Source organism: Rattus norvegicus, chromosome 2, assembly GCF_036323735.1.
Source record: "Rattus norvegicus strain BN/NHsdMcwi chromosome 2, GRCr8, whole genome shotgun sequence".
Taxonomy (NCBI): Eukaryota; Metazoa; Chordata; class Mammalia; order Rodentia; family Muridae; genus Rattus; species Rattus norvegicus.
In genome coordinates this window covers 31,300,735-31,326,489 of record NC_086020.1, presented here as the reverse complement: position 1 = coordinate 31,326,489, position 25,755 = coordinate 31,300,735, and the positions used below count along the sequence as shown (strand labels likewise).

At 44.1% G+C, this 25,755-nt stretch overlaps 1 long non-coding RNA gene across 1 annotated transcript; it reads right to left on the bottom strand.

Moving 5' to 3' along the window:
- Positions 1-1,309: 1,309 nt before the first annotated feature.
- Positions 1,310-3,458, bottom strand: LOC134485583 (uncharacterized). The gene is made up of 2 exons (XR_010063716.1): positions 3,309-3,458; positions 1,310-1,510 (listed from the first exon to the last, which is right to left on the bottom strand). It is a non-coding gene; the product is annotated as an uncharacterized LOC134485583 (long non-coding RNA).
- Between the last annotated feature and the right edge of the window lie 22,297 nt (positions 3,459-25,755).

Here is a 25,755-nt window from a genome sequence, read left to right as displayed (position 1 = left end):
GCTTCCACCCCAATCCTTGGCCAAAGTTAATTAATCTTTTTCAAACTTACTAGGGTTTTCTTTTTTAATTAACAAGATAATTTTGAACAGGCAATTCATGTATAAGACACAAGGTCCTAAGGTTCATGGTGGCCAGTGATGACCCTGTCATCCCTTCCCCTAGCTATCTGGAGGCATTTACAAACAAGTGCTTAAGATTGTATTTATTTTATGGTGAGTACACTGTAGCAGTCTTCAGACACACCAGAAGAGGGCATCGGATCCCATCACAGATGGTTGTGAGCCACCATGTGGTTGCTGAGAATTGAACTCAGGACCTCTGGAAGAGTGGTCAGTGTTCTTAACCCCTGAGCCATCTCTCCAGCCCCCATAAACAGGTATTTACGTGTGTATGTTTCTGCAAGGCCGGAGATGTTTAGTCCATACATAGATTCTCTACTATGGATTTTCCCCAATGTGCCCGAGAAGGACAACATATAATGACGTTTTTGTTGTTTAAAAGTGTAATGACACAGCTGTGGTTCTAGATCAGTCCTCACAGAGCTGCCTTTATGAAATATACTCAATAATTTCCCAATAATATAAATGGGTACATATCGAAAAGGAAAATCTGTCTTCCAGATAGAGACTTGTTTTGTGCTTCCAAAGAGACATAACTCATAGTTCAATATTGTATGAGACTAGGGAGCCTCAGAAATAACCAGAAAGGTTGGTGTGGACTCCAGACTGAATCTGGAAAAGGGTATGTGGTAGAGGGGACTCCAAATCTGGGGCTGGAGAACCAGGAGTTTAATGCCCAGGGAGAAGAATGAGAAATTGCTTTGCCTGTGTCTTTTCTTTCAGGGCTCTGGAAAGGCAGTCTCCTAACTAGGTCATCTGATTGAAATGCTAATGTCCTCAGAGAACCCTGCAGACACACCTGTGCTAATGTAATTTGGGTTTCCTTTAGTTGGGCTGACATCTCCTATTAACCACAACAGAGCAGTACCTGTTTCCTGCGTGTCTAACTGTGGAGCTGGGAAGCTAATTCGGGTAAGGATTGATTTAATATAGGGGACTAGGTCATCCTGAACTCATCAAAGGGTTGGAATGGAGCCACGGCTGGCTCAAGAGCACAGCTCCAGAAAGCAAAAGGCTGTGACTTCCGCCACCTGCAAGCTAGAGAATAGACCCTGGGTGGCTTAGTCACTGTCACCTCTCAGTTTCCGTCTCTTGTCTTGTGGACAACAACAGGCAGAAAGCTGGCTTTTCCTCACCCCTGCCCTCTTAGTCTGGTGTCAGCACACGGTATTAAGTTTCTCACAGCAAATTACCTAACAAAGGCAACTTAAGGAAGGATTTATTTTAGCCAGTGGTGTAAGGGAACAGTCTGTCAGGGTAAGGGAAACATGACGGCAGGAGTGTCTCCAGAGTGTGAGGAAGCTGCTCACATAGGTCCACAGTCACAGAGATGCATACTGGTGCTCAAATGCCCCACCTTCATCAGAGGAAATATCACTTTTCCTGAAACCTGCACACACACACAAACACACACAGAATGTTTAATATTTCACAGAGCACTGGGTAATCTAGATAGAGCAGGTAATACTGGTATCTAGTTCTGTACACGATGACCCTTGGGTGACAGTTTAGGTGATGTGTCCAAAGTCATACAATTTGTTAGTGGCAAATTTGGATTTGAGCTTAAGTGTCTAGCTTTAAAGGTGCACCTTTCCAAGCAGTGAAGGAATACCGTCTTATATTCTGTAAACATGTTCACTTCTGTATTCTTTTTTTTTTCCCGGAGCTGAGGACCGAACCCAGGGCCTTGCGCTTGCTACCCCAACCCCTCACTTCCTAATACATCTCTGGTGCTTTATAACCACGGGCTGAGTGAATGGTTACTTGGTGCTGCTTTGCAAAGAAACATTGTATTTAGAGCTTATAATGTAACATTGATATAGCTTTCCTTTCTCTATGAGATCCAACTCAAACAGAAATCCTTTCTGGGGGTTGGGGATTTAGCTCAGTGGTAGAGCGCTTGCCTAGGAAGCGCAAGGCCCTGGGTTCGGTCCCCAGCTCCGAAAAAAAGAACCAAAAAAAAAAAAAAAAAAAAAAGAAAGAAAGAAATCCTTTCTGGACGTCGTTCTCACAGCCTGTTAATCAGAAGACATTGAAATGGTGTCGCAACTCACCATTAGTCCACAAGAGGGCGGTGTTACTTAGAAAAGCGTGAGAAACCAGCCCCTGCCTTCTCTCAAGTTCTCAGAAAGAACACAAGGCCTTTTGCGTTTGCTTACTGCTATGCTGACCAAGTAGATTTAAAGAATAGATGTAGTTATTAGTAGATTATAACAAGAAATATAGAAACAAATCTAACCAAGGATCTATTTAAAAAGATTAAACTCATCAACCACGTAGAATAATGGGAAGAACATGAGCTAACCTTGGGAAATTTCCTATGGGCTCCGTTTCCACATCTGCCAGATGGGGCAAACGTGGCCTCCCCTGAAGCCTTGCTGGGAAAAAGGGTGTGGTGACACAGAAAACATCACTGTTTTTTTCTTTTCGTTTGTTTGCTTTTTGTTTGAGCTTCTTCTTAGCTTATCTAATTACTAACATTATTTGGTAAGAATTAAATTATTAAATTCAAGTGTTTTATATATGTATATATTATATAGTATGTGACAGTATTTATACATATATACATATATAAACTCTGTGTGTGTGTGTGTGTGTGTGTGTGTGTGTGTGTGTGTGTGTAGGAGAGAGAGAGAGAGAGAGAGAGAGAGAGAGAGAGAGAGAGAGAGAGGCATATACCAGGCAAGGACTCTAGCATTGAGCTATTTATCTAGCTCTTATGGATATTTCCTGAATAAGTGAGGCATATGAAGTGGCAAAATAGCTGTATAACTGACCTGAGATCAACTGAAGTAACAAGAAAGTACCCGGTATACATATACAAATGAGAAGAAAGCAAGAGGGTGGCTTTCCCTAGGTCACTGGTGTTATGGTAGGAAATTTGATGACACTTGTCTCCGTCAATTTTCTCAACACTCTGACCTGGGTGAAGGAGTGTACGGGGGGGTAGGGGGGGAGGCAGGAAGAACTTATTTTGGCTCATAAGTTCAGAGCGTACACTCTTGCCACGGCACGGGAGATGCAGGGCCGCAGACAGATCTGCCAGGATAGCTGCGGAGTGTGCTGCTGGGAGCCTCACAACACGACCAGCCAGGACACAGAGAGCAACTGGAGCCATAGCCCTCAAGACACCGCCCCCCCCCCCCCGACCCCCAGTGAACCACTTCCACCAGCTAGGGCCCTCATACCAAAAGTTCAATAGCTTCATTGCTGGCTTCCCGACTAGTCTGCTAGACTCCTCCTAGCAACCGTTACGTCATCAGCTGCCGCCATTACTACTCTGGTCGCGGGTGGCCTGGCAGTGTATAACAGGACTGCTCGCTATCCCCTCCCCTCCCTTCCTGTCCTCTCCCATCCCCTCAGTTCTCACTCTTTCTCTCTCTGTGCTCCCCATGTGTTCCGGCCAGCCTCTCTTTCTTTCTGTCCTTCTCTGTCCCGCTTTCTCTGCCTTCATGCTCTCCCAGCTTCTACCCCTTCTCTAGGTCCCCACTCCCCTTCCTTCCCCAACAATAAACCAACAATGGGCCTATCGCGTACCTACCCCCTTACCCCCCACCTCACCATCGCCACATTATATTTCATAATACTCATAAAGCCGTGCCAGTATCTGTGGCGCAGGTGTCAAAACACATGAGCCTCTGGGAAATGTTCTCGATTCAAACTTTACTGATATTGTCTTCATCTTCAAACATTTATTAATTCAAATTTCCCCTATTCAAATTAATCGCATTAGCTTGGTAGATACAATAGCTTTATTGTCCAAAGAGTTAAATGCATAAGCTATGCTAATGTAGTGAGCTTGGCAAACTCCTATAAACATGGCTGTAAGGCGTTGTCTTTTCTAAACCATCACCACCCATTGAAAGCAATGGGTTTCATCTTGGTATCTTCATGTGATAACCTTTGTTCTTTGTTCTCCTCCCTGCCTCTGTCTGCTCTTCTCAGTTAATCCCTGCTTCTTCTATTTCCTTAGATTCTGTTGTTTTTAAACTAAAATCTCAATCGTTCAATTTTTACCAATGAAGACTCAGGAACCAGATGCTGGGGTGAGAGTTGCTAGCTCAGGGAGGCAGAGAAAGCACCCAGCTGATGTCCCAGAAGGACCACCATCTCAAATACCCTTCAAACTGAATGTCCCTCCCTTCTACTTCCTGTGTATCTCTATCCATCCTCCTGCCTCCCTCTTCCTCTCTAGGGTTTTATCTTAATAATCCTGTGTTCATTTCCTGTCATCTATTGCTTGCTCCACATCTTGTCCTATGGTCGGCTATTATATCCTCTTTACAACATTCATGCAGAAGGCTCTGGGTGTGTGCTAAGGCTGACCCACACCACAACTAAAAACGGGTTTTCTCCAGTTAGCAATCTCGTGGTTCACAGTGATCAAATATCTCACAACAATATTCTGGGTTTTTTCCTTCTTTACTTCCTATGTTACTTAGAAACTCTTCCTTCCCTTTCATGGTCCCATTTCTAGTTTCGTGACCTACAGTAAGAGATTATCTTGACAAAGTGATAGAAAAATTAGAAGTTCACTAGCTAAAAGCGGCTTCCCCATAGGAAACAAAACAGAATCACATGAAGGTCCACATGAAGGTCATGCGGCCAACCTCACAAACATTCCAGTTCGTGCAAACAAGTATTCTATACCGTCCAGGTTAACAAAAAAAATCAGACAGGACAAGACATGACTGTGTGCATCGGAAAGTTAAGCGACTTATAAGACTATTTGGGGAAAGTTCATGCACATATATCCAGGAAGCTAGACAACATGGATGTTTTTCGTGTGTGTGTGTGTGTGTGTGTGTGTGTGTGTGTGTGTGGTGGGTACATATGTGTGCCACTGCATTTATATGTGTATTGGTGTGGATGCTCGAGGCTGCTACGTGAATCTTGTTCCACCACTCTTCTACTTTACTCTTTGAGGCATGGTCTATCAGTTAAAGCCAGAGCTAGCCCAGAAGGCTAGCTTCACTGGTTAACTTGCACTGGGGAATCCCATCCCCTGTCTTAGTATGGAATTATAGGCGGGCTGCCATACCCATCTGGCATTCGTGGGGGTTATGGGAATTGGAGCTTCAGTTTTCTTGCCTGTGTGGCAAGTATTTTAATATATATCTTAATATATTTATATCATTTAATATATGTATATATTAAGATATATTTTATAACATATTATATATATTTAATATACATGACTCCACATATATGTATGTAATCTAAGAGTACAGTATAAGTAGGAGTAATCTAGGAGACACATTATTCACTGTTCATGTGCATATATATTTGATCTACTAGATTCAAACAAATAGGAAATTGAACAGACCATTGACTGGGGAGATTTCTGGAAGGTGGCATGAGAAACTATGGAAACTATGGATATAAGTGGTTTTTTTTCTGGTAAAGGAGTCATTAAGTTTTTTAAAATTAAAATACAATTACATATTTTACCCCTTCCCTGTCTTCTAACCTTTTCCCTGTCTTCTTCTACCAAACCCTCCTTCTCAGATTCATGGCCTCTTTTTCTTTAATTATTACTGTTCCATACACATGTAAAAATATATAAACATGACATGATCATTCCTTACATTACTCGTATATGGGCGTGATTTCAGGGCTAACCATTTGGTATTGGACAAGCAGTCAGGGAGCTCATTCCTGGGAAAAACGAACCCTCCTCCTCTCAGATGTAGTTAGTTGCATGTAGGGTTTGTTGTTTTTTCCTAAAGCTGGGTCCTGCGAGATTCCCCTCTCCCACATCCACATGTCTATTGGTGTAGTCTTGGTTAGCAGCAATGTCGTTAAGGTATCATAGGTACTGCGGTTTGAATGGGAATGGCTCTCATAGACTCACATGTCTGAATGCTTGATCCCCAGTGGGTGCGTCTGTTCTGGAAGGGTTAGGAGGTGTGGCCTTGTTGGAGGAGGTGTGTCACTGGAGGTGGGCTTGAGGCTTCCATTCCCAGTTAGTGCTCTCCGCCTGCTTGCTTGTAACCCGTTAGAGATGCTCACTCTCAGGAGTTCCTGCTGCCCTGCCTTCGCTACGGCTCCACCACATCAACTCTAACCCTCTGGAACTGTAAGCCCGTTAGACGATTTCTTTTTGCAAGTTGTCTCGACCAGGCATTTTATTACAGCAATAGAAAAGTAACTAGGACAATGAAAGGGTGAAGCTTTTCTGTCATTTCCAGGAGACACCATCTCACAACTTTCTCTCTCTCTCTCTCTCTTTCTCTCTCTCTCGTTTTTTGTTTGTTTTTTTCCTGAGACAGTGTTTCTCTGTGTAGCCCTTCTGTCCTGGAATTCACTTTGTAGGCCAGGCTGGCCTCAAACTCACAGATCCGCCTGCCTCTGCCTCCTGAGCACTGGGATTAAGGGCGTGCTCTATCACTGCCCAGCATTTTTTTAAAAATAGGGAATCAGGCCAATACGCTTCACAGGCATCCTGCAGAGTAGGTGGTCACCTTAAGGGACAACCTTTATCTGCTCAAAAATTCTCACATTAGCAGTGAGGACTCTGCCATCACCTGGAATTGTTATTTCCCTTATATGTTTAAGGTATTGGCTTTCTTGTCCTCTAGCTCTTACAGTCTTCTTGTCTCCTCCTCCTTGATGCTCCCGGAGTCTTAGGTCCAGGAACTGTGTTGCTATATGCCCAGTCCTAGTGGATACATTTTCAACAATGTAACTGGTCTTAAATTTAAAATTTTAAAAATAATTATATTCATTTCTTTAAAGTACATTATGTCTGTGCATGCAAACACATGCACACACACATGCATGCACACACAGAAGCACACACACCAGTGCTACAGCATGTGTGTGGAGGTCAGAGTGTCCTTTTCTGGGAGTTGGCTCATTCCTTCTACCATGTGGATTCTCAGGATTCAGTTCAGGTTGTTTTGTCAGGTTGTCGTGCCAGTCCTAGACTTGAGAATTTGTGCTAGTGAATTATTTAACCCTTTCAAGCCTTTCATGCCATTTGAACAGCTCTAGAACTTAAAGGAGAAAATGTCTGTCACCCGTTCCTTAAGTCGGCCAAATAAAGACAAGCCTGGCAAACATTTTTGTTCACAGGTCGCACTTTTTCCCTACACATTTGCAAACCCTGTTGGTATATTTATTGCAGACCTCCATCTTACTGGATCTGAATAGGCGTTAGACCTTGGGTGTCTCCCTTCTGGTAGGATCAAGTGTCTCCACTGGGCTGAGGTCAGGAGGAGGTATGAAATTTGGCTTATTCCATAGAATCAAGGCAGAAATGACACCATGCAACTTATAAGCAGATTTTTAATATCAAGTTCTTGGAGCTGGAGGGATGGCTCAGAGGCTAAGAGCACTTGTTGCTCTTTCCAATGATCCAGTTTGATTCTCAGCGCCAACATTGTGGTTCCCCGCCTTTCATAACTGCAGTTCCATAGCATCCAAGTCCCCTCATGGCCTCCTTCAGCACTAGGCATGTTCATGGTACACAGACATATATGTGGGCAGGCTGTCCATACCAAAAAGAAAAAGCATTAAATTAAGTTATTAGGTCTCTGCTGTGAGCAAAGCCATTTGCTAATCTGCTTTTTGGTTTTTTTTTTTTTTTTAAATCACCTTATCTTAGAGGGGAGGTGTCGAGGAACAGGGAGAGACATCAGATCCACGAACACATAATGCAAGCGAGAGTTAAAACTTTGGTGCTTTAAGTTATTAAAATGTTGAGAATTTGTGCTGGTAAGCTTCCTAGGACTACATCAAATTCCCAGGATAAATCAATTTATAACGAGGAAAGATTAATGCAGACTTAATCTCTCATGATTTCAGATGATTCAGTCCACGGTTGCTTGGTCTGGGTACATGGTGTAGCAAAGTTGCTCCCTGTACTGGCTGGTTTTGTGTGTCAACTCGACACAAGCTGGAGTTATCACAGAGAAAGGAGCCTCTCTTGAGGAAATGCCTCCATGAGATCCAGCTGTAAGGCATTTTCTCAATTAGTGATCAAGGGGGGAGGACCCAGACCATTGCAAGTGATGCCATCCCTCAGCTTGGGTTCTATAAGAAAGCAAGCTGAGCAAGCCAGGGGAAGCAAGCCAGTAAGTCACATCCCTCCATGGCCTCTGCATCAGCTCCTGCTTCCTGACCTGCTTGAGTTCCAGTCCTGACTCCCTTTGGTGATGAACAGCAATGTGGAAGTGTAAGCTGAATAAACCCTTTCCTCCCCAACCTGCTTCTTGGTCATGATGTTTGTGAAGGAATAGGAACCCTGACTAAGACACTCCCCTTGTGGTGGCTGGGAAGCTGGTCTAAAAATACTCAAAGCAAAATTATAGCAACACTTGGAAATCCAGGAAACATAAAGCATATCAAACGTATTTTAAACCATAAATGTGACTTGAAAGCCATTTAGACTGGTAGTGTCCCTGAAACTTGGAGGTGATGACCCAGATAACAGTAGATTCAGCAGTATGTGCGGGCTGCTTCCTTCCAGACAGCAAGTGCATTTAATAAAACTTTCTCCATGTCTCTTGAGAGCTTTCTAGGACCCCTCCCCTGCTTTAGACTAATATTTCATTGTGTGAACGCTCCCGAGTTTATCCATTCACCACTTGAAGGACGTTCTGCTGGCTTGCACATTTTAGCAATTATAAACACTTATGTGCAGGTTTCAGCCGAGAGAACGGCTTCAAAGAAGTCAGGTCACTGCATTCCTACAACAGTAACTTTAACAGTAACAGTAACTTGGAGGGTTTTTTTTTTTATAGTTGCTTTTTTCTTTCTTTCTTAGTTTATGTGTATGGGTGTTTTGCCTGTGCACATGTTTGTCTGTGCACCACACGAGTGTAAAATGGTGCAGAGGCTAGAAGAGGGCATCCTTAGAGCTGGAGTTACAGATGGTTGCGAGCTGCCACGTGGCTGCTGGGAAGCCAGCCCAGGTCCTCTGGAAAAGCAGCCGGTTCTCTTGAGCATGGGGCCTTTTCTCCAGCCCCATAGTCGAATTCCTAAGGGTTCTTTGTTTGTCTTGGGTACCAGTTCCTTCATTGGGTATGCGTTTTGGAAAGGTGTTCTTCATGTCTGTGGCTTTTCTTTTTATTTACTTAACATCGTCTTTCACAGAATACAGATTTTTAAATTCAATGAGGTCCTATCCCACATCAATTCTTCTTTCGTGGCTCATTTTTGATGCTACGTCGAAGCCGTGATCGCCAAGCTCACGGTCACCTAGAACTCCTCCCACGGCTTTCTAGTTTTGATTTATAACGTTGGGTCTATGACTCATCTTTAAAATTTTTCTGAACACTATCAAGGCTGTGTCTCCATTTTAAAATGCTCGAATCCACATTCTATTCACCTCAGCCTGCCATCTGCTGAAAGAACATTGTCGTTAGTTTGTTCTGTTGACATTGCCTTTGCCTCTCAGCCAAGGTTGAGATTCTTCTGTCCTTTTGGGGTTATTCCTGGGTTTTCTGTCGCTGTCTTCAGATACACCAGAAGAGGGCATCAGATCTCATCACAGATGGTTGTGAGCCACCATGTGGTTGCTGGGATTTGAACTCGGGACCTCTGGAAGAGCAGCCAGCGCTCTTAACCGCTGAGCCATCTCTCCAGCTATTCCTGGGTTTTCTATTCTGCCCATCACGGTGAGTTCTGAAGTTGGGCTGTGACGGGTTCTTTGGTTTTTCTCTTCCTCAACATTGTGTTGATTTTTCTGGGTCCTTTGCTCTCTCACAGATGAGGTTTGGAATAATCTTATCAATACGCACAAGATGGTATTTTTTTTTTTTTTTTTGGTTCTTTTTTTCGGAGCTGGGGACCGAACCCAGGGCCTTGCGCTTCCTAGGTAAGCGCTCTACCACTGAGCTAAATCCCCAGCCCCAAGATGGTATTTTTAAAAGGATTTCCTTCTTTTTTTTAAAAATTGTATGCATACGTGTACGATTTTGTTTGTGAGTATGTGCATGTGTGAGTGTCAGTGCTGGTGGAGTCCAGAAGAGGGAGTTGGGTCCTCCTGAGCTAGGGTGACAAGCAGCTGTGAGCTGCCATCCTGTAGGCGCTGGGAGTTGAATTTGGGTCCTCTGTCTGAGCAGAGCACGCTCTTACACACTGAGCAATCTTTCCAGTCCTCATAACATGGCATTTTAACTGGTGTTCATTGAGTGTGTAGCTGAAGCTGGGACAAACGGACACCTTGACAACGCTGAGTTTGCCTACGTACCTGGAATAGCCTCATTTATTTATTTGGTTTCTTTCATCAAGTTTTATAACTTTCTTCATAGAGATCTTAAAGATATTAGATACATTTATGCCTAATCATTTTATTTGTGTGATAATGTAAAAGGCAATGTGTTAATTTAAAATTCCAGTTGCTCTTTGCTGAGCTAAGCGTGTACACAGAAACCTTGCTCTAATTAGGAGATGGGGTGTGTGTGTGTGTTTCTCTAGGATTTCTCACTCAGACTCTGAAAGCACAGATCTTTTTATTGCTTCCTTCCCAATTTTTATGCTTTTTATTTTCTTTTTCTTACTGTATTATAAAGAGCTTTTAATAAGTGTGAATGAGAGCAGTGAGAGTAGCAATTCTGTCTTCTTCCAGACCTTGTCATCTCTATCATCTATCTATCATCTATCTATCCATCCACCCATCCATCCATCCATCCATCCCTTCATCCATCACCTATCATCTATCTATCATCTATCTATCCATCCACCCATCTATCCATCCATCCATCCCTTCATCCATCACCTATCATCTATCTATCATCTATCTATCCACCCATCCATCTATCCATCCCTTCATCCATCACCTATCATCTATCTATCCATCCACCCATCCATCCATCCATCCCTTCATCCATCACCTATCATCTATCTATCATCTATCTATCCACCCATCATCCATCCATCCCTTCATCCATCACCTATTATCTATCATCTATCTATCCATCCACCCATCCATCCATCCATCCCTTCATCCATCACCTATTATCTATCGTCTATCTATCCATCCATTGATTGATCTATCTATCTATCTATCTATCTATCTATCTATCTATCTATCTATCATATATCTATCTACCTACCCATCCATCCACCATCTATTATCTATCATCCATCTATCCATCCATCATCTATTATCTATCTTCTATCTATCATTTATCGTCTATTTACCATCCCTTTATCTATCATCTATCTATATCTATCATCTGCCCATCATTTATCTATCTATTATCTATCTGTCATGTATGTATGTATGTATGTATTATGTATCTATATCTATCTATCTATCTATCTATCTATCTATCTATCTATCTATCTATCTATCTCTATCTATCTATCTCTATCTGTCTATCTTGTGTTTGTGCACTCAAGTGAATTCCTGTGTGTGTGTCATCATGTGTGTATGGTCAGACAGAGGGCAGCTTATAGGAGTCAGTTCCCTTCTATCAAGTGGATTTCAGGGATTGAACTCAGGTCACCAGGTTTGGCACCAAGCATCTTTACCACCTGGACTGTCTTACTGATCCCTTTCCTACTGGTCCTATCTGGAAAAGGATAGCTACTATTACAAAATGGGATTTATCCCAGGAATATATGCTTTCTAGTATAGGGAAATGTAACTGAGTTTTATATTGCGTTTATAACCTGTAATTCTGTTAAATTTGCTTGCTGATTCTAATAGTTCTTTAGTTGAGTACTTAGGATTTTCTATGCACAAAAGCATGTTGCTGCAATTAGAGGGCTTTTCTTTCTCCTTTATAATACAGACACCTTTGATTTTCTTTCTTGGCCTGACTCTGGCCAGAACCATGCAGGATTAAATAGAAACGGAAAAACAGACAGTTCATTTTGTTCCTGACATCAAGGAAAGAAGACTTTGTTCTTTTATCATTAAATGTGATGCTGGCTTTGAGGTTTTCACAGATGGGAGTGTCCCCTTCTCCTTCTAGTGAGTATAAAGGATGTTAGCTTCTGTCAGATACTTTTCCTCCTTCAGCTGAGACAATTGTGTAACATTTCTCCCTCAGTCTAGTAGTGTAGGGTCAGTCGGCATTTCACAGCAGACTACCGCTGCATTCCCAGGAGAAGCCCTTCTTGGCCACAGCAGATCACGCCTTGTGTGTGACGCTGGCTTTTTTGCTGGAATTTACCTGAGGATTTTTGTATCTAGAGTCATAAGTAAGATGGAATGAAATTCTTGTGATGCCTCTTGTGGCCTTTGATGTGTGGATCACGCTGAGGTGACCGGATGCGCTGGAACGCGTATCTTCTGTGGGTCCGTTATTTGTCATTCCTTCAATGTCACCAGACTTCATTGTGCTATGCAGAAATTAGTTTCATTTAGGGCGTGAGGTTCTCTTAGTAGGATCATCTCTCTCTGGTCTGTTTCAGGAGGGGAGATGGCATTTCTGAAACTTCCTGGTCTTATTATGGGTGCTTAGCAACATTTTCTTAAGGCTAAGAGTAGAAGGGAGTCATCCCACGTCACAAGGGATCCGGTCTGCGCAGTTCCTTAATCTTTGATCCTTCTCAACTGTTTTATTCATTTCCACATGGATTTTTATGAAAGGTTCAATTCTGTTAAACAGGCCGTCAGAATTCCCACCCAAGACCCAAGTGAGCACAGTGACTTCATGTGTCACTTACCCCACTGTAAGTTGTTCTGTCCCTCTCCAAAGGTGACGTATATTAGTTGTGAATTATGTAACATCGATCTTTCCTTCAATCAACTGTGTCAGTGTGTAAAAACAGAACTAAAGCTCAGCAGGTTCAGGCAGGACGATCACAAATTCAAGAGTAGCCTGGGCTATATAGAGAGAAAAATCTCAAAATGAAACGAAAACTCACCTAAGAAAAATGAGCTAAGGGTTTAATGGCTTTCTGCTATCGACCACGTCCACATATGGAGGAACAGGTCTCAGTGCCTCTCTGGTAAACGAAAGTTACAATGTTCGATGGTATTATCGCATTTCCTACAAAAGCAAAAGAAATGGGTATCGCTTTCTCCTTTTTAATTGTTTTTCAAGGAGCGAACCTCAGTTGGACTTCTCATGGTTGTGGCTAGAACCTTAGAGAGACACTTTAAAGGGGAAAAAGTTTAACATGGCTCATGGCTTCAGAGGTTTCAGTGCAAGGTCATTGGGTTCCATGGCTTCAGGGCCTGTGAATGGAGGGACAGAACATCATTGGTAGAAAGCGTGTGTCAGGGCAAAGTAGCTCACTTCATGGTGGACAAGGGGGAAAGAAAAACAGCAGAGCCGGGCCACAGGACAAAATATCCTCCCAAGATACAGCCAATCCATTGACTTGCTGCAAGTAGGCCCCACCCACATCCAGAAGTTTCTAACAATTTTCGGTAATGTCGTTGGATTATGACTCCATCCAGGGGTCACTGAATTGGTCATGTGTACTCTCATGGTGTGATCACCGGATACACCAGCTGGGGATGACTCATTCAGTATACGCCGCCGCCTTCAGGGGGCATTTCTTATCTAAAACACAACAGGTAGGGATCAAGCTGCTTAGCAGGGAAATTCTGGTTTACACTTCAATCACCAAGCTCACTCACATGCAGTTCTACTTCATAATGTCTTCTTGTTTTGTTAAAACACTCTGTGTTAATGACAATCCTTTATTGTTTGTGTGTGTTTAGTGTATGCATATGTGTGTGTATGTGTGTGTTTGTGTGTGTATGTGTGTGTATACTATGTGTGCTTGAAGTCATGATATCAATGTTGGTGGCTTTCTGTTGCTTTCCACCTTATATTTTGAGACAGAGTTTCTCACGGAACCTGGGAGCTCACTTGGTTGGCTGGAATTGTTGGCCACAAAACTCTCTCTATCCTCCTGTCTCCACCTCCCAGCACTGGGATTGTAGGCATGAACCATAACTCATGGCGTTTTACAGGAGCGCTGGAAATCTGAGCCCAGTTCCTCAGGTTTGCACAGAGAACATTTTTCCCACTGAACTGTCACCATGGCTCACTCTTTCCCCCTTTAAATCATGCCGATGGACGATTTCCATGTTGTCTCAGGTGCATCTAAACTTGTCCACAGAATCCCAGATGTGGCAGTGCTCATAGCCGAAAATGCTGGTCCTGCCGCTGTTACGAGGAGGCCACATTCTCGTTTCAAATTTCTCTTAGCAAGCAGGACCTGAAGGCCACTTGATAGAGAGACAATAATTTAATGTTCAGCGTCACCAGTATTCATTTTATAATAGCAACATGGAGTACTTATCTTTGTACTTCTTTATGAATACTACAGGATATAAGGGTGAAAGCATGTGGTATTTGTCCCGAGTTTGGCTTATTTTGGTTAACCTGATGGCCACCTCCCTACCACCCTCGTTCTGCCCCCTTTCCTGAGAATGTCACGATTTTATTTTTCTTTATGTCTGAAAACCATTCCATATTTCCTTTCTCCATTTGTCTATGACTTGTGATTGGTGTCATATCCTGAAGGGAAGGCACTCGGAGTGGAAGGACCAGCTCTCATGCCTGTTCCAGTTACACAGGAGCTGTGTGGGACAGTAAACCATGCCAGGAAGCTTGGTAAGGTAGGGCGGGCCTGAGACCCTAGAAACTCGGTGGGCACACACTTGTTCCCTGCCAAATTCCTGGCCTGGAAAACATGCCACGCTTCCCACATAAGGATCCGTGAGCTGTGGTCATGTAGTCCCAGAACAGAATTCTCTGTGCTAATGAGGTATCTAGGGTTTACCCAATAATGTCCTTCTGGATCTATCCAGGAGGAGTCGGGTTAAGGGCAAAGGGAGCTGGGACTTATTTAGTTAACCAATAGTGGACATGGGCTGCATGAGTATATGTATTCTGTGTGTGCCCGATGCCCACGGAGGCCAGGAGAGAGTGTTTGATCCCCTAGGACTGGAGCTATGGATAGTTGTGAGCTGTCCTGTGGGTGCTGAGACTCAGACTTGGGTCCTCTGTAAGAGCTGCAGGTGCTCTTGACCTCTGAGGTGTCTCTCCAGCTCAATTCGGGCAATCCTAAGACTCTCACGTGGCTTTGTGTGGCTTTGTGACTGCCCTGACTTTCCTTCATTGAATGCTCAATATACATAATTTCCTTTCTATTACCTCAAACATGAGATGCTGCGCTTGGCAGTATTTACACAGGAGGACAGAAAAAAGAAAGGAAGACAGAGAAACAAGACAAAACAAAACCAAAAAACCCCAAACAACCTCCCTAACCCCGCAAAAAATAAAATAAAATAAAATAAACCCCAATCCTTCATTTTAGAGAAATGGGCCCACACAATGGGTAAATGCTCTCCTTTTCCTGCCGCCAGAGGTCAGATTTGGAGGAACAATGGCACTTCAACGCCAATAGGAAAGCAAGGCTGGAGAGGTGGCTCAGTGGTTAAGAGCACTGACTGCTCTTCCAGAGGTCCTGAGTTCAAATCCCAGCAACCACAGGGTGGCTCACAACCATCTGTAATGAGATCCAGTGGTGCTTCGGAAGAGAGCGACAGTGTACTCATATATAATAAATGAGTAAATAAAACTTTAAAAAGAAAGAAAAGCAAATATGTGTCTGGTGTGAGTGATGTTGTTTTCCAAAACACTTGGCGCTTTCACCTTACAATGTGCATGGCTAATAAGAATTATCTGTGTGCTTTGTCATGCAGTCAGCAACAAAGCCTTCTGAAGCGGAAGGTTTTATATAACGCCTGCCCCTTCTTCTCAAACATGCTCCCCTAAGCTGCTTGTGCACCTTATGCTGGAGGCAGTTTCGCTGGTCCTTAAGGATGATGAAGACGTTGAGCCTGAACGGGAACACATCTTTTCCATTTTAAGTAAGACTATTGAGTCCCGGACTCCACAGCTGGAGAAAAAGAATACAAAGTCTCTCAGGAAGGCAGCAAACGGTCCAAAGAGCGAGTCTGCAGTCTTTGGAGACATTGGGCCCCTTACAAGATGTTCCTTCTTTTCCCTGATTCCACAGACAAAGCTTAAGCCTCTGCTCTTAGGGAAGGGGTAGGGAAGGAATCGTGGCAGAGGCAGAAGCAGATAACTAGGGATGCTCCCAGGAAGCCTGAAGGTCGAGGAAGGCATGGAGTAGAGGGCAGTGTGGATAATGGTAGCTACCCCTGGTAGCCTGGATGGTCAGGTTAAGGAGCCTCTGCTGGGAGGAGGCTGAGAGGCCTGGCTTTCAGAACCCTCATTGGGTGAGCTGTGGGAGAGGTAGAGCCAGTGCTAAAGCCAGGTGAGTCAGGGTAGCAATGGTCTGCGTGGGAGCTTGGGCAGGGTAGACCTTCAGAAAAGCAGGACTCTGGGGGTTTTTCTAAAATTCCCCATCAAGGGTTTAGGTAAGGAGGATGGACTGGATGTAGCTCTGGGCTTTGTTACTCATTAGTTGCTTCCTTGACTTAAGACACTATTAGCATCTCCTGGAGTTGTACTGGTTAAGTGAGGTAAGGATTTAGAATTGTGCCAGTATACATAATGCCTGAATATGAAATGCCATTATTCTGGGTCTAAAGCTGGGGTTCATAGTACAGTTCTCCATAGGACTAGGTGACTGGGAACAGTGATCAGGGACATAGTGACTTTCTAGATGTTGCTGGCAAAACACGATATTCAGAAGGGAGGACCATTCACACTAGTGTTTCTCAAGGACGGAATTGGAGAGGCACTTAATAGGACACCTTACGAGGAATTTCCCAGAGTGCACCAGAACTGCTCAATCCATCTCGGAGTGATGATGTGTCTGTCAGGGCCGCACAGCACTGGTTCTGCCTAACAACAGGTAACAGCTGGACAGCGATTCAGTGTTGCAGTAGGCATGTGCCATGGGGTAGAGAGAGGCACATGAGGACAGGCTAGCGGGGAGCAGCAGAGAGGCACTGTGGCTAGAGATATGGCTTGTGCAAGGTGAGCAATGGCCGGAGGAGATTTCATAGCAGCCATGCAGGACATGCAGCCTCATTACTGTGCACAGGTAGACTTCTGTAAGGACAGGACTCATGATAGCCCTAGCCGGGCCAAATGCATCTCCACATCTGTTACTAAAGAAACCATCTCACAGGAGTTTGTCGGGAAACCCCTCCCACAAGCCCTCTGGACAGAGTGTACCTTAAGGAATCTTTGTAGGAGCCATGCACATTAAGCTCTAACATATGAACCCAGAAAAGAACAGCAGTGGTGTCTCTAGCTTGAGAGTGCCCACAGGGAGAATCCTGTCACCTATCCCTGGGAACAGCATAATTTCTACAGCTTCCCACCTGAGTCATAGACACAGTGATGGGGGTGGCATTCACTGGCTTGCATGCCAGTCTCTTGAAGAATTCCTAAGAGATTGCCAGGTGGCCTTCAAGTTTCCAAAATGGACATCACTGGGGATGGGGGTGGGGGACTACAAAGACAAGGAAGCCATAACTTGTCCTTAACTACCTGTAGCAGGGACAACAGCAACAAAAAAAGCAATGAAGGCTGCCGTGCCTAGCATTCCTGCTGAGTACCAGGCTCCAGTCTCTCCACAGTTCTGAAAGATGCTACATCTCCTGTGAGGGTCTTCATGCTAAAGGTGAGGGCAGTCCAACTTAGTGAGTTATAGTCACTTGTCTTTAAAGGAACAAGGAAACAGAATATCAACTCTGCCCCATAACGGAGTCCATGCTACCCTTTGTCAACCACTTTGACTGTGCATCTGCAAAGGAGTGAACGACTGTCTTAGTCAGGGTTTCACTGCTGTGAGCAGACACCGTGACCAAGGCAAGTCTTGTAAGGACAACATTTAATTGGGGCTGGCTTACAGGTTCAGGGGTTCAGTCCATTATCATCAAGGCAGGAACATGGCTGCATCTAGGCAGGCATGGTGCAGGAGGAGCTGAGAGTTCTACATCTTCATCTGAAGGCTGCTAGCATACTGACTCCCAGGCAATTAGGACAAGTGTATCAAAGTCCACACCCACAAGGCCACACCTACTCCAACAGGGCCACACCTCTCAACTGTACTGCTCCCTGGGCCACAACAAACTGTCACAACAACCAACCAGAACATAGTGCTGTTGTTGTAGAACGTCTTCAAGGCCATAAGCACATGGATGGAAAGTCTATGCTGTATTGTGGATAAAGGTGGCAGAGCGAAGTGATAAACCTCTCTAGAGGACTGTTGAAGGGGTCATGGCAAGATGGTTCAGCAGGAGAAGGCACTGTGCTGCCAAGCCCGATGACCTGAGTTCGATTCCCAGGACATGGTAGAAGGAGAGAATCAAATCTCCCAAGTTGTCCTCTGACCTCCACGTATTCATGTGGCACTTCCCAAATAAGTAAGTAAGTGAAAAAGTAAATAACTGAAAAAGTTTAAAAAAAGAACTGAGAAGGTTGACAGTGGATGAATAGAACAGGACCAATCATCAGCTTCATTCATTCACTTATTATTTCTTTCATTATGTATATTGCTGAGCTATATCCCCACGCCCCAACTAGCTTCTTCTGAAAATAAGCAACTATTAGAGACTTTCTTATTTTAAAAGTTCATTTCTTTTGTATTCATACAGCTTTATTCAGTTCTCCACCGATCTCTTTCCGGATGATACTTTCTGGATGATAGCCAATTTGTTAGCCTTTTTCAAACTTAAAAATTTTTGCCTTGCTCTCAAAAAAACCTTACCCTGATCTAAATATTTGGCAGAGATAGTGAACAATCCTCCCTTTCATGCTTAAAGCCCTGGACGTATAGGAACGGCAGCAAAGCCCTTGATAAATGTTTCTAGCTTGTGATGGGTGGGCTAGCCTGTGAGACAAGAGTGTACGTTGGCGAGGCTTCCAGGGAACTCCATCAAGGAGGCTAACTAGGCTAGGAAGTATGTCCTTTCCTTCGGCTCGGTAGAACACAGCTACGATGCTCTCCGCTGTAACTACCATCTCACAATTAGGCTAGCCTGAGGAGAGAAACCGGAAGTAAAGATGAAGACACAGGAAGAGGAGGCAGGGTGGTGGTGAAGCTGTCGATGTGGCCCGGGACTGCTTGTGTCTGGACTCCTTCGAGAAGATGGAAAGTTGACTCTATCCTTGTTGCTATTTGGGTTGTGTTGTTGCTGTTTGAGACAGTCAAGTTCTAATCCCGTGCGATGTAGATAGACCGACCATTCTGGCACCTATGTCAGTGCTGCATGATTTTTAGAATCAAGGTCCACTCACCGATGGTCTGACTGGTTCTCCTTGCTGCCTCTGGGAAGTCTTGTGTCTTTTCAGTTCCAGCCACTCTTTGCCTCATTGGTCTTCCCAGACCTTCATTCAGACACCGGAGGCCTTTGAGTTGTGCCAGCCTGTCCTCCCGCCCTACCGAATGCTCTTGGGCAGGCATAGTCCTTTGATGCCCACGCTCTTATCCAGGGCTCAAAGTCTTTCTGTACCCAGGATTTTTATCTTCTTTTTGTCCGGACTCAGGACAACTTGCTGCTTTTTATTGGAAATAGAATAAAGAGGGGGAAACTTACTCCTTCTTTCTGTAATATTGTCAATATTGTTTTTTATTGCCCAAGATCTTAAAAACATACAGAAGCATATGGAGATTTTGAACCTGATACTGTAATCCTGGTTGAAAAAAGGCCACATTTGGGGAGGTCATAGACCCTAGGGAGCGGGTAGCTTAATTGACCTGGCACCAAATTGCTTCATAAATATTTCCTTTTATACCCACCAACAAATGCTTCTCATTACAATAAATGGTGGTAAACTCAGAGAGTCTTGGCTGCTCAAACTGCTGGGTATTAAGTTGAGTACTGTTCCCTAAAGCAGACATTTGTATAGCCCCTCTGTGACTTGGGATATCTTTGCAGGATGGGTGGAAGGAATGAGACAAGGAGCCAGGAGACAAGGAGAAGGGCTGTGAAATGCCATCTTTTGCTCATGCTACAGCCATTGCAATCAGGAATTCAACAGCAGCTACAGTGGCTTGCACTGGGGCTGTGTAAGACTGGATGGATCAATTACCAGTCATGGGTGGAGGAGGGACTCGTAGGGATCTACCTCTCCCATGTGAACTATTGACCACCGAAGGATTCTGGGTTACAGGAAGTACACACTAGAATGCTCATCAGGCTTCAGAGGAGAGTTCCGTACTCATGGTCGTATAGACGGCCTCAGCTAAAGCCACAAACTCACAAAGCAAAACAAGAAGACATGAAAATTGGAAAGGGAGATGGGGGGAATGGGGCAGTGTTGACAGGGAGGAGAGAGAGGTAAGAGAGGGTGGAGAGAAGAGAGTACCCCTTAATGCATTTTGTAATATATGAAGTTGTTTAAGACCGAATCTGTTTCTGTTTTAAAAGCACTTTAGAGGATGTTCACTAACGCTCTCACTTCCCGCCTGAGGTCATTGTGTTGATAGCTTCTCCGTGGCACTCTAGGCTAGCTGCAGCACACACACACACACACACACACACACACACACACACACACACTGTTCTGGTCTCATTTTCCTTTCAGTCTGCGATTTTGGGAGTTTGACCACAGATCTGGGCCTCTAGTCCCTTGATATTTATTTCTTGTGTGTTTAAAACAAGTTTTTAAAAAAATTGTATGTATATGTGTGCATTTATGTGTGAGTATGTTCATATGAGTACAGGTGCTCACAGAGGCTTCTCTACAGTAGCTCCATGTCACCTATAAGCCATATTTTCTTTATCTGTTCAACTACTGGTGGCCTAGGTTCCTTCTAGCTACTGTACATAATGAAGGCATAAACGTGGGTGTACAGACATTTCGGTAGTACAGTAGTGAGACTTAGACTCCACTGCATCTATTCCCAAGAGTAATTCTAATTTGCAAGAGGAGCACTCTTCCATTGTTGGTGGGATTGCAAGCTGGCACAACCACTCTGGAAATCAGTCTGGAGGTTCCTCAGAAAATTGGACATTGCATTACCTGAGGACCCAGCTATACCTCTCCTGGGCACATAACCAAATGCCCAGCACCCAGCATACAACAAAGACACATGCTCCACTATGTTCATAGCAGCCTTACTTATAATAGCCAGAAGCTGGAAAGAACCCAGATGCCCTTCAACAGAGGAATGGATACAGAAAATGTGGTACATCTACACAATGGAATATTACTCAGCTATCAAAAACAATGACTTTATGAAATTCATAGGCAAATGGTTGGAACTGGAAAGTATCATCCTGAGTGAGGTAACCCAATCACAGAAAACCACACATGGTATTTACTCACTGATAAGTGGATATTAGCCCAAAGATACAATCCATAGACCACATGAAGCTCAAGAAGGACGACCAAAGTGCAGATGCTTCAGTCCTTCTTAGAAGGGGGAACAAAAATATTCATAGGAGGAGATATGGAGACAAAGTTTGGAGCAGAGACTGAAGGAAAGGCCATTCAGAGCCTGCCCCACCTGGGTATACAACATATATATATATATATATACACACATACCACCACCAAAACTAGATAATACTGAGGAAGCCAAGAAGTGTATGCTTACAGGAGCCTGATAAGCTGTCTCCTGAGAGGCTGTACCAGAGCCTGACAAATACAGAGGCGAATGCTCACAGCCAACCATAGAACTGAGAACAGGATCCCCATTGGAGGAGTTAGAGGAAGGATTGAAGGAGCTGAAGGTGCTTGCAACCCCATAAGAACAACAATGCCAACCAACCAGAGCTCCCAGGGACTAAACCACATCCAAAGAGTACACATGGACAGACCCATGGCTCCAGCTACATATGTAGCAAGAGGATGGCCTTGTTGGGCACCAATGGGAGGGGAAGCCCTTGGTCCTGCCAAGGCTCGATGCCCCAGTATAGGGCAATGTCAAGGCAGCAGGGAGGTGGAAGGGGTGGGTGGATGGGTGAGGGAACACCCTCACAGAAGCAGGGGGAAGAGGGATGGGATAGGGGCTTTATGGACAAGAAACCAGGAAAGGGGATAACATTTGAAATGCAAATTTTAAAAAGTCCAATATTCTAATTTGTATCTTTCTGATGTCTAAGGAGATCAGACACTTTAAAAATATTTATTGGCCTCTTGCCTTTTTCTTTTGAGAACCGTCTATTAATTCATGAATTTACTTGCTGAACTAGAAGAAATTTTTATTTCTCATTGCCATGTGGGTTTTTATTTCTTGTTGTCATTTGTTCTCTCCTTCTCCCTCTCCCTCTCCCATGTGAGCACTGACACAAGTCCTCTGCACACTACATATAATCCATAAGTTGGTTCAGCTGGGTTGAAGTTTGAACGTGAATGTCTCTGTAAGCTCATCTGCACTGCCCTGCCTCCTTCGAGTGTTAGGGATGAATCATGCCAAGCTTTTGGGGGCAGATCTGTCAGAATAAAAACAGTAGCCAGTAACAACACGGCCTTGGTGCATTGCCTCTAACTGCCTCTAGGCCTTTTAAGTTAGCCTGAGAAGTTGCAGAGTAGTTAAGGAAGGCTAGTCAAAAGTTCTGAGATCCCAGAACTGATTTAATCTTAGACTCTGTGTTGGAAGGTATCAAATGTAAATAAGTTTGCGGAACTCAGTGAAAATGCCTTATATAACTCTTTATGGGGGGAGGGAGTCGGGCCCATTTGCATTTGTCTGTGGTCCATCTCTTCCTCTGCCCACCCTTTATAAATAGGCAAACAAGACCGGGATCGTCTCTAATGAGAATAAGCTGCCCAGAGCCATACCTGCCTCTAACAGAGTTCAGATGACATCATGTGCAGAGCACCAGGGCCCCGTTCTCACATCTGTCATGTCACCAGCCACCGGAAGCCCCTAGTGTAATTACAGCCCATGTGACAGTTGCACACCAGTCCTTTCCCACAGGTATAATCAGTGACTAGTTGTGCCACCCTAATTAAAATGGTGTCAGTGTCCCAGGGATCAACTCCTTCTATAGGACTTTTATTAGATAACCACGAAAGGTTGCTTTAGGCTGGGACTTAACATGTTCATATCCATGTTGGACGGCTGTTAGGGAATTAGAAAAACTCTGGGTACATGTAGTTCTCGGTTACGCCCACACTGGAGCCCTCTGGAACACCTGATGACTGATGGGAGATACACAGACGTGGTGTGTGTTTGGGAAGATCTATTTGTGCTGTCTTGTGGAGTTATGCCCTGGAGATGAAAAAGGGGGTTTTGGTTTAATATTTAAGAAGTAGGCTATAACTGGAAATCACCTTTAGCCATTTTGGCAGGAACACACCACACACACACACACACACACACACACACACACACACACACACACACGTGTAGTCAACAATCAGATTCTGAATGTTCTGTAATAAACTTCTTGGTAAACCTCAGTGGTTCCTCAGCAGTGGATCAAGGCTAAGATTTGCTGGTTTTTCATAGTCAAAAAGATCTGGGCCTCTTGAAGCGTGAGAGCCGCAATCAAAGTTGGTGTTTTGAGGCTCACACACTGTGGCACACGGTTGTAATCCCAGCACTGGTGAGCCAGGAGAATTACCAAGTCCAGCTTGGTCTACCCAGTAACTTCCAGGTAGTAGTCCCTTTGGGAACCTGAGAAAAGGGCAGAGTGTCCCATATGTGGAAACTGACTTATGGAAAGGAACGAGTGAGCCTGAGCAGGAGTCTAAACCACCTGAGGGCAATGGAAGGTGGTCCCTTCCACAATCGGAGCCTTTTGAAGCAGCCTTGAAGAGCTTCCTACAGCAGCTGTCCCATAGCAACCCGTCGAGCCACACACTGATGGATGGTGCGATGTGGGGCTGGAACATCTGCCTCATTATCTTAAAAATTTACATTTAGGAGCTGGAGAGATGGCTCAGCGGTTACGACCACTGGCTGCCCTTCCAGGGGTCCTGAGTTCAATTCCCAGCAACCACATGGTGGCTCACAACATTCTGTAGTAGCATCCAATGTCCTCTTCTGGTGTCTGCAGAGAGCAACAGTGCACTCACATACATAAAATAAAATAAATCTTTTTTTTTTAAAAAAAAGAGAGAAAAAAATTTACCATTTAAATCATCACACATGGTTTGTGGTTATGGCACTGGTAGGGGAAACAATTTTTGCTTAGGTTACCATATTGATTAACAGTCATAAAAGCAATGCTTTACCTATCAGTGGCCAAGTCTCAGTTTCGAGGAACTGATTATAATTATTTAGAAGATTTCTTGTAAAATTAAGTATTATAACTGCAATCTCTTCCCTTCCCTCCCTTTCTCTCTCTCTTTCTTTCTTCCTTCCTTCCTTTCTTTCTTTCTTTCTTTCCCCCTTCCTTCCTTCTTCCCTTTCTTTTCCCCTTCCTTCTTCCCTTTCTTTCTCTTTCTCCCTTCCTTCTTTCCTTCTTCCCTTTCTTTCTCTTTCTTTCTTCCTTCCTTCCTTCTTTCCTTCCTTCCTTTCAGAATTCTTTGAGAATTTTCCAACATGTTCTGGATCTGGAGAATGAAATAATTTGGTCTAAAAGAATGTCGAGGTTGAGGCAGGTAAGCGTGGGGGTGACTTAGCCACCCAGGACTCCATGTGGCGTAGGCTGCACACACATCCCTCTTCTGCAATGCACCTTGCAACCTGGCACTGTAAGCGGCAGGCACTACATGCACACATCCTCCCTAACAATGCAAAATGGGATGCACACACGTCCCACGTAAAACGGTGGAAGGTTTCTCCTTCCTCACAGTCACCAAGGATGCTTCTTTTGCAGACAGTTTCTGTTCAAATACACGGACAAATCAGATTAGGGGAGATAGGGGAGGCCCCCATGTAGGCTGGATTTGGGTACATACACAGTAAGGTGAACAGTATCCAATGAGTGAACTTTCAGGAAACAAAACCCCTGTTTGCCATCTTATGCCTATTCCCGATGGCGTACACATGTGGTTATGGTCAGAGGCATTGTGGGAAAGGAACTCAGTGAAAAACAGTCTTGTGTAATCAAATCTGTTGGCCAAAATGGATAACCGCACTCCCACACCCCTAATATTCAAGCCCATCTTTCTCCTAGAGCCCACAAAACGAAGCCCCAAGCAATGACCAGACTTCCAAAATGGTTTCACTCATTTGGCCTCTGTTCTTGAAGCCTGTACTTGAGCCATACGTACATTGCTTTGCGTCTGAGTAAAGTTTCCTTTCCCCTTTTAATCTGTGTGCATCTTTATTTTAATTTGTAGCCTAGGACAACAACATTGGGTTCAGACAGGACCACCAGTCACAAGCTTACAAAGGATAAACCTCTTTACAGTGTTCTCACTAAAGACCAATGCTGGAGGAAAGTGGGGAAAGGAATGGGAAAAAAACCAAAGTATACACACACACACACACACACACACACACACACACACACACACACCATAATGAAACTCATTACTTGATATACTTACATAAAAAGTTAATTTTTTCTTTTAAAAATGTTTATTTTTAATTTTAAAATAATTTTTTATCTTTATTAACTTGAGTATTTCTTATTTACATTTTTTTTTTTTTGGTTCTTTTTTTCGGAGCTGGGGACTGAACCCAGGGCCTTGCGCTTCCTAGGTAAGTGCTCTACCACTGAGCTAAATCCCCAGCCCCCTTATTTACATTTCGATTGTTATTCCCCTTCCCGGTTTTTGGGCCAACATCCCCCCTAACCCCTTCCCCTCCCCTTCTATGTGGGCTTCCCCTCCCCATCCTCCCCCCATTAACAATCATGTTCACTCGGGGTTCAGTCTTGGC